The 9,509-nt window shown below is 40.9% G+C and overlaps 1 pseudogene; it reads left to right on the forward strand.

Moving 5' to 3' along the window:
* The first annotated feature begins 8,357 nt into the window (after window positions 1–8,357).
* Window positions 8,358–8,539, forward strand: LOC124554699 (annotated as a pseudogene).
* The last annotated feature ends 970 nt before the right edge of the window (window positions 8,540–9,509 follow it).

The raw sequence follows: 9,509 nt of genomic DNA on the forward strand, positions 1-9,509 counted from the left end.
AGGTTAGCTCTGCTTGGGTTAATTTGGTGCAGTGTATAATTAAAGGTTTATTTATAACCAGTTGGGCAGATTTATTTTGTGTATCTGATGCACCAGAATGTTGAATGTTGTCTGCCGCTGATGTATTTATGTTTCAAATAACTGGCAGTGGTCGACGCGAGCAAACTCCGGTCGGGGTATCACGGTGGAAGAGGGAAATTTAAGGACCTGGATCGGTGTCTACGGTTACATTGTTAGTATCCTGCAATTCCCTCTTTATGGTGGAGTGTTGTGGTTTCCCAGAAGCTTAATTGTAGCTCAAAGTTGAGTATAGTTCTACTTCACCTTCTGGTCCGTGAATCTCCTGTATCTGTTAGAACCATTCGGCCTGCTCGCGTCCATCACTGATTTTCAACGTAAAATTAAAACGGCCCCATTTTAAGACTATTTAATATGCTATTACTATATTCTGGGGATGAAATGTATATGAACCTCGTACCTGTAAGTAGTACTAAAGAGAAGCCTAGTTGGGTGTATTAATCTGATAGTACTTTTAATTTGTTAGAATTGCTTAAGAACAGTCCAGGGAAGATGTCTTAGTTGTTGGAAGTAGTTTTGGAATGTGATATGAGTTATGTGAAAGCCAGTTTCTATGTGAGTCATGAAACATGTTTAAAACTTTTGTGTGATTCAGTTATGTAAGTTAAATTTGATTAATGATGGTTTTATAAACATTGTTTTAATTAGTGAAAATTAGTTGAGTAAATTTTGAAGGATCTGGGTCTATCGGACATAAATGCATTAATGTTTTAATCTGAGTCCTGCTGGTGGTTCGGTAGGGTAGCTGCTTTTTATTGTAATCGTTGTTACTGTTAATTTCATTAAGAGAATGTGTTTTTAATAAAGAAGTATATGGCAACTACAAACTGGTTACGTGTTTAGTTACGATGTGTCGAAAGGAATAACACATCAGTTGGTATAGGGAACATACTGGTTTGGGTCAGCAACAGTGGTAAAGAGTGATGTTCTCCATCGAATGCCTCTTCACTACGCCAAGTGATTGGTACCAGTAGCCGGTGTGGAAAGAGAGGGGAACACGTTACACAGCATAGAATGTCCACAAACATCATCAATATGGCCTAGGCGATATGGTGCGGACAGGCATTAAACACAATGGCCGAACATCGCTGCATACGTTTGGCGAGGTACCCCTACAGCACAGCAGTATTGCACGGAAATTATTCTCGATCACGTCTGTCTGTTTAGAGATGCAGTAACTCCCGACGTTTGGTTTATGGACGACAATGCCCACCCACACAGGTTCACTGAAGTGTCAGACACACTGGAAAGTAATGATACTGGGCGTATGGAAAAACCTGCGTACTCTCAGGACATAAAACCTGCAGAGCATGCCTGGGATACTCTTGGCAGACGTGGTTCTCAACGAACTGTGTAAGAATAGAAAATCGACTTGAGACGAGTGGGATAATATTCCTCAAGGTTTCATCAACAGTTTGGTGGCGAGCATGAACAATAGGTGCTATATGCACTTTAGTGCTCGAGGAGGGCATATTCCTTACTGCGAGTCCGATATCGACCTTTACCTTGGGAGTCTGACCTGTATCGAACACGAACATTATTTATGCCTGCTGTCCTGTTTTTCCATGTGACGTAATCTGTACCATTTTTCGTTACGAATATACCGCTCCACCTCTATTACTGTGCTGCGTGTCGTCCATCATTGCCGGTGGTTATTTCTGTCCAACAATGTCTCTCTTCCGTAGCAATTGTCAATCAGTGTAATAAAGCAAGTAATGATTGTTAAAGGCTGTGTAAGAAAATATTGTAGTTGTCACTCAGATAGTGAAAGACGAGGAGAACTCTTCAGAATAGGTGTAAAAGTGCAAAGAAAACGCAAGCCACCATTTTAGATGACATTTACCTTTCAGCTCTAGATCCGTACATTACAGACTTCGGCTAGAAAAGGTCAGAGAAGAAGCTGCCATATTTTATGGACAATAAGACATTACGGACTGTAAGACACGTCTAAATTTTCAAGCGTTTTTTTAAAATAAGGTTTTTACAATTTTTATTATTAGATTGCAAATTCAGACTAAAGGAAAAATTCTTAGTTTATAAAACGGAACTCTCCTTTAAAATCCCTGAAAATCGTTATCAGAACTTTCTTCTTCTTTTCTAGTTACGAAGAAAAATATTGTACTGTCCGATAGCAAAAATCACTTTAAATTCAAGTTCGCTGGCACCGTAGACTGCATTGACCCATCACATGCGAGACATTGTTTTGCGTTTGTGATGGTGGGGTGGGAGGGAGACAGTGTTAGCAAGCTTTTGAATTCCCTCAATTCAATGTTCGTCGCATCAGTGAACTGCAGCTGCTATTTGAATCCAATGTTGTCTGACAGAGAAAGGTTTCCCGCGGCATCGAATATATGGCCACTATCAAGAAAAAAATTGGTTCAAATGGCTCTGGGCACTATGGGACTTAACGTCTGAGGTCATCAGTCCCCTAGAACTTAGAACTACTTAAACCTAACTAACCTAAGGACATCACACACATCCATGCCCGAGGCAGATTTCGAACCTGCGACCGTAGCGGTCTCGCGGTTCCAGACTGAAACGTCTAGAACCGCTCGGCCACACAGTCCGGCCACTATTAAGACTGGCGGGAATTTTAAATCAAACACTGGAAATCTTTATATTAATTTCGAGTGTAAGACGCAGCTGAATCATGTTCTTGTATATATAGTTGGGTGTTCAACTTAAAATGGTTATGGTGAGTGTTAATTTTAATAATGTAATAAATTCTTCTATCAACCAGTGACGATTTTTTTGTTTGTAAAATCTTTATTAATCAAGATCGCATGTAGGAAAATGGATAACTAGTTTTCGCATATAGGAAAATGGATAACTAGAGTAGACTGTTTCCGACCATCTTCAGATCTTTAGGATATTGAAATGGAGGGCTAAAAATACCTTTAACGTTGAATGCAATTATTGTCTTTTAACCCTCCATATTGAAATGAAGGACTAAAAATACCTTTAACGTTGAATGCAATTATTGTCTTTTAACCCTCCATATTGAAATGATGGACTCAAAATACCTTTAACGTTAAATGCAGTTCTTGTCTTTTAACGCTTCGTTTTAATATCTTTAAGATCTGAAGATGATGAAAACGGTCGAAACTGGTTATCTGTTTTTCTATATGCGAACTTGGTTACTAAAGATTTTACAGAAACTTAACATTCACCGGAATAACAGATTGCTGTCTCTACACTGACACTATAAATTCTTCTGTTTTGATTTCACACATTTTACGACGTACATGTAAATTAAGTTCCATAATTTCAATAGTTTCATTAACTGAAAACTGCGTAAACGTACGTGAAAATACCTTACACTAACTGTACATACGTATAAAGCGTGACTCACCTAAATCTTACACCGCAAATATTGCAGAAATGGATGTGCAGTTTTCACAGAATGAGTTATTAGCCAATAAACAGATTGTAATAATACTTAGAAAGTGTGTTTTTTGTGCAAACATGCACTTCTTAAATGGATCATTGCCTATTGACATTGTTGTTGTTGTTGTTGTGGTCTTCAGTCCTGAGACTGGTTTGATGCAGCTCTCCATGCTACTCTATCCTGTGCAAGCCTCTTCATCTCCCAGTACCTGCTGCAGCCTACATCCTTCTGATTCTGCTTAGTGTATTCATCTCTTGGTCTCCCTCTACGATTTTTACCCTCCATGCTGCCCTCCAGTACTATATTGGTGATCCCTTGATGCCTCAGAACATGTCCTACCAACCGATCCCTTCTTCTAGTCAAGTTGTGCCACAAACTCCTCTTCTCCCCAATTCTATTCAATACCTCTTCATTAGTTATGTGACCCACCCACCTAATCTTCAACATTCTTCTGTAGTACCACATTTCAAAAGCTGCTATTCTCTTCTTGTCCAAACTATTTATTGTCCATGTTTCACTTCCATACATGGCTACACTCCATACAAATACTTTCAGAAACGACTTCCTGACACTTAAATTTATACTCGAAGTTAACAAATTTCTCTTCTTCAGAAACGCTTTCCTTGCCATTGCCAGTCTACATTTTATATCCTCTCTACTTCGACCATCGTCAGTTATTTTGCTCCCCAAATAGCAAAACTCATTTACAACTTTAAGTGCCTCATTTCCTAATCTAATTCCCTGAGCATCACCCGACTTAATTCGACTACATTCCATTATCCTCGTTTTCCTTTTGTTGATGTTCATCTTATACCCTCCTTTCAAGAAACTGTCCATTCCGTTCAACTGCTCTTCTAAGTCCTTTGCTGTCTCTGACAGGATTACAGTCATCTGCGAACCTCAAAGTTTTTATTTCTTCTCCATCGATTTTAATACCTATACCGAACTTTTCTTTTGTTTCCCTTACTGCTTGCTCAATATACAGATTGAATAGCATCGGGGAGAGGCTACAACCCTGTCTCACTTCCTTCCCAACCACTGCTTCCCTTTCATGCCCCTCGACTCTTATAACTGCCATCTGGTTTCTGTACAAATTGTCTATTGACATTAACAAGCTAAAAATAAGATAAACTATAATTTCAGTGGTGTTTGTTGCAGATTTTAGTGCAAGTCATTTACGAGATATCATATTTTGAAACTTTTCCACACCGACACTTGTTCGTGCCATCCAGTCTGTGTAGTTCCTAGGTACAACGTTATGTGTGCTTACAGTGATTTTTGTGTGTTTCTTAAGTGCACTGCGCCATGTTAGCGTGTGACAGTCGAAGCAGTAGGTCGTGAGTAGATGATGAGATGTACCAATGCAGAAAAAGCCGACATGCTCGTGGCGTATGGAGAGTGCACGAAGAATGGAGTTGGTTCTTCTACGGTGTATTCGGCAAGATATTCTAATAGACGTCACTAATCTCAGCAATTATCTATCATCCTCTTCAACGAGTTACGAGAAAGTGTAGTGTAACAACACTTTCAGTAGTAAGTAGTGTAACATAAGGGAACAAGTGATGACAGAAGACGGGAAAATTAATGTTCTGGATGCTGTTGCAGTTGATCCGCACGTTAACTCCCGTGAAATCACGCAAGGAACTGACATGAGCCAGACAAGTGTCTTACGCATTCTCCATCAACATAAATATCTCTCTACATCAAGAGATGGATGGAAAGATTTATGAGGATCGTGTTAACCTCTCTATACGGGCATTACGACAGGATACTCCAGATGCATCGTGTATCTTGTTTAATTATGAAGCCACATTTACCAATATGGCCAGGTAAACCGACGAGACATGAGTATAGGTCTATTGAAAATCCCCGTTGGCTTCGTCAGGTGGAATATTGGCTTCCATGGAATGTAAACGTATGGTGTGGGATAGTGGACCAGGTGCTCATAGGCCTATTTTTCATAGACGGAACACGGAACGCGCTCAAGTATCGCAGCTTCCTAACAGGCCATCTTTCACGGATGCTGAAGATGTTCCTCTGCAGACTAGGAGGATATTGTGATACCAGCATGATGGCTGTCCAGCCCATAGTGCACAAAGTATTACAGCAATTCTTCACGAATTGTTTCCAAATCAATGGATTGGACGCAGAGACCTGTACCTTGGCTGGCCCGTTCCCTGGATTCGACGCCTGTAGATTATTTTTCTGTGGGAAAAGCTGAAAGAAGCTGCCTACGAGGACACACCACCTACACCCAATGATATGCAATGACATATTACTGCAGCCTGCTCGAATATCATCGCTGAAATGCTAGCACGTGTGCAGCAGTCATTCCATACCAGACTGGAAGCCTGTATTGCCGCTATTAGTGGTCGTTTTGAATACAATCTGTGATAGTAGTTGTCTCGTTACTGGTCAAAATCCACATAACTAGTGTATTCATTTGTATTATTCTTTAGTGTGTACTACCGCGAGTAATGTACGATAATAAGATTAAATGATTTATATACAGGGTGAAAAGCCTAACACTTTCTAAAATACGATACCTCGAAAACGACTCGCAATAGAATGCCGCAACAAACACCACTGACATTGTAATTTACCCTACTTATAGTTTGTCTATATCAATAGGCATTTTTCCGTTTAAAAATGTGTATGTTTGCACACTTTCTAATAATTATTACAATCAGTTGACAGTCTAACAGTACGAGCCCTTAACTACCAATCCAGTCTGTGAAAAGTAAGTGGACTGATACGAGTGACAGCAGTAGGTTCCTGTAGAATTGGCAAGGGATGAAATATATGGAAAAATATGACTGGAAGTTGTGACAGCATTAGAAGACATATGCTGAAGAATTAGATAACCACGTGCATGGTACTTGTTGGAGACGGAAGTAACTGTAGGAAAAGGCTGACATTGGAATATACGGAAGAAATAACCGAGGAAGTTGTGTGTAAATGCTGCGGTGAGGTGAGGAGGTTGGCACAGGAGGGGAAATCGTAGCGGGCCGCATCAAACTAGTCAGCAGACCGATGACAAAAAGGGAAAGAGAGGTGCACAAATGTACGTCACCATCTCTAACATTTCAGGTATGGAAACTGTAATTTATGTACAAAATCTGTAATGTTCCTCAGACATTTCTTAATTAAAAACTCACAGCAAATATAAAAAAAAATGTTTATGGGCAGTTTTTAGAACCACTAGTAGCTACCGTAATAAACACAGGCGTTATAATTGACATTGCACTGTAATGTCGTAAAACGAACAGCTCCAAATAAAGCAGAAATGCCAAAGATCTTGTCATACTAATTACGATGTACGTCAAACTTCACGTTATTAACTGAAATAGTAGGTGTAACTATTGTCATTAAAATCCGTCCAAATGGTTCAAATGGCTCTAAGCACTATGGGACTTAGCATCTGAGGTCATCAGTCCCCTAGTCTTAGAACTACTTGAACCTAACTAACCTAAGACATCACATACATCCATGGCCGAGGCAGGATTCGAACCTGCGACCGTAGCAGCAACGCGGTTCCGGACTGAGGCGCTTAGAACCGCTCGGTCACAGCGGCCTGCTAAAATCCGTAAAAAAGCATTTTTTTGTACTGCGTGTTAGTTGTAAAAAGTGCTGGGTGATACGGATGTTTTGTTGTTATTTAGTGAATCGCCAAACAAAAACACAAGACTAAGCCACTTTCATTTAATAAGTTTTTTATTGTTGTTTTGTATCATGTGACAGAAGCGTCTGACATTCAGCTTCAAGACAACGATGAAAAATTGTTAAATAGAAATTCTGTACTCGAAATTTGTAGTGACGTGAGAGTTACAACGAATTATTGGTTTTCATTGTGTCCGAAATTATCTCAGGAAAAAAAAAACTTGTGAAACATTTGACGTCAATTCCAAAGGCACTGAGCGGCTGTTAATGCGAGACAACTCCCTCATCCGAAATAATGGGAAGGATTCGGTAAGCGAACGAGAAATTAAATATGAAACTTGAAAAACATATAAATTCGGTGAGTTCGTCGTTTCGCTGCCTGCGTCTCCGGAATACGACAATTACGGCTCGTTGTGACTACTAAGGCCACTCCTGATTATCGTTGTTCCCAGAGCGGCTTTTTGAAGGCGCAGCGGCGAACACACCAAATGACAGGCCACAGCCTGAGAAACGATAGGAAGGCACACGGGGGGGTGCAGATGTTGCGGCGCACAACAGTGATGCAGGCGTGTAGGCATTCTCCTGGGTAATTTGCTGTAAGGGTTCCGTCTAAGTAGCTGTACACTGGCTTCTCTTTAGACATTCCACAATAATTACCGTCACCACCGGTTTACGAGCTGCTTACTTTGCGCAGTATGCGGAATTGTAGTAGATCGCAGACTGCGTTATAAAGTGCTGATCGGTTTAAATTTTTCCAGTCGTCCTAAAAAAAAAAAAAAAAAAAAAAAAAAAAAAAGAGAGAGAGAGAGAGAGAGAGACATATACTGACGAGAAAATTAAGATTAGGGTTTCCAGGTGTTCCAAGTAACCTGGATTGTCCGATTTTTGAATTTAAAGCCTCGGTGTCCCGGCTACAGCTTTCTTTACGTTCAAATGTCCCCGTTTGTCGGTTTTTTTATTCTTAGCAGCGAGGCTAACAGCTTCGGCTTGGACATATAGTAACTGCAGTATCACCCCTAACATAGACTACCCCTGTTTACCCAGTCCGAGACAGGGATCTTGTTGTCCATCCAATTCGAATTTCTCACGCAAAATGTTGATTCCTCCCTTTTGTACGAGTTTTATACGAGTTTTCGAGGACGGAAGAAATCGGAGCATACAGGCAATTTCATATCGCTTAAGTATCTCTACCTGTTACGAAAATCCTGTACAACCCTGCGGCATAGGGTATATTTCTTCTAAATATTATCTTATAAGGTAGAAAAACATCTGTTCTTACCAGCTTAATATCTGCTACGTCCTGCATCACAGGACTGAAATGTTAAACTCATTTTTGGTGTGTGATGGAATGCTAAGACCATGTTCTACATCTGTCACAGGATGCTCCCTCACTTTCGAACTCTCTTACAGTAACCATTTGCTTCATCACCTAGGGAGACTTGCAACGCAGCGGCACTTAGGAGTTGTAAATATCAGGTATATACTCTGTATCACTTTATAAATGTAGTTGATTTTATTACGATGGTCGTTTGTCCCTGTGTAGTTGAAACTCCGTCCGAACAGGCCTTGGAAAGGCCAACGGCACCGACCCGCCGCCATATCATCCTCAGCCCACAGGCGTTACTGGTAGCGGATATGGAGGGGCATGTGGTCAGCACACCGCTCTCTCAGCCGTATGTCAGTTTACAAGACCGGAGCCGCTACTTCTCAATCAAGTAGCTCCTCAGTTTGCCTCAGTTTGCGCTTGCCCACAGCGCTCGGCGGGCCGGATGGTCACCCATCCAAGTGCTAGCCCAGCGCGACAGTACTTAACTTCGGTGATCTGACGGGAACCGGTGTTATCACTGCGGCAAGTCCGTTGGTCATGTGTAGTTGGGTGACTGAAATTTCGTTAAAAGATTTCGCCGCAACGAAAAAATACCTGATTGCTACTCCAATTGGCGAATTGTGTCCGTGATAGCCTCGCCCACACTTCCACCCGCCAGGCGGCACGACATTGATATCAAATGGAACGACTAATTAATTAAATTGATCGTGACAGTCAGTTTGCATGGTGAGTAATTTTTTTTCTGTGGTCCGATTACATTCGGCAGGTAGCTGAAATGGGAGTCCCTGGAGGGAAGACCATGTTCTTTTCGAGGAACACTATGCATGGGGGCTTAATTAAAGAAATACAATAAAAGTAATTTTGGTAGCTGTGTGTCCGGTTACGAAGTCTCGTAACCGGTTGGCCCTGACTAGTATTAGTACGCAATCTGACTGCATAAAATAACAATAAAGAATGAAAGGAAATTTCCGTTAACACAATTGATTAATTAAGTCCCCTGCAACTATAAAAGCTACGAAACAACAACGCACAAGTGTAACTGTTCTGTGTGTGGAA

The sequence above is a fragment of the Schistocerca americana genome, chromosome 1, assembly GCF_021461395.2.
Source record: "Schistocerca americana isolate TAMUIC-IGC-003095 chromosome 1, iqSchAmer2.1, whole genome shotgun sequence".
NCBI lineage: Eukaryota > Metazoa > Arthropoda > Insecta > Orthoptera > Acrididae > Schistocerca > Schistocerca americana.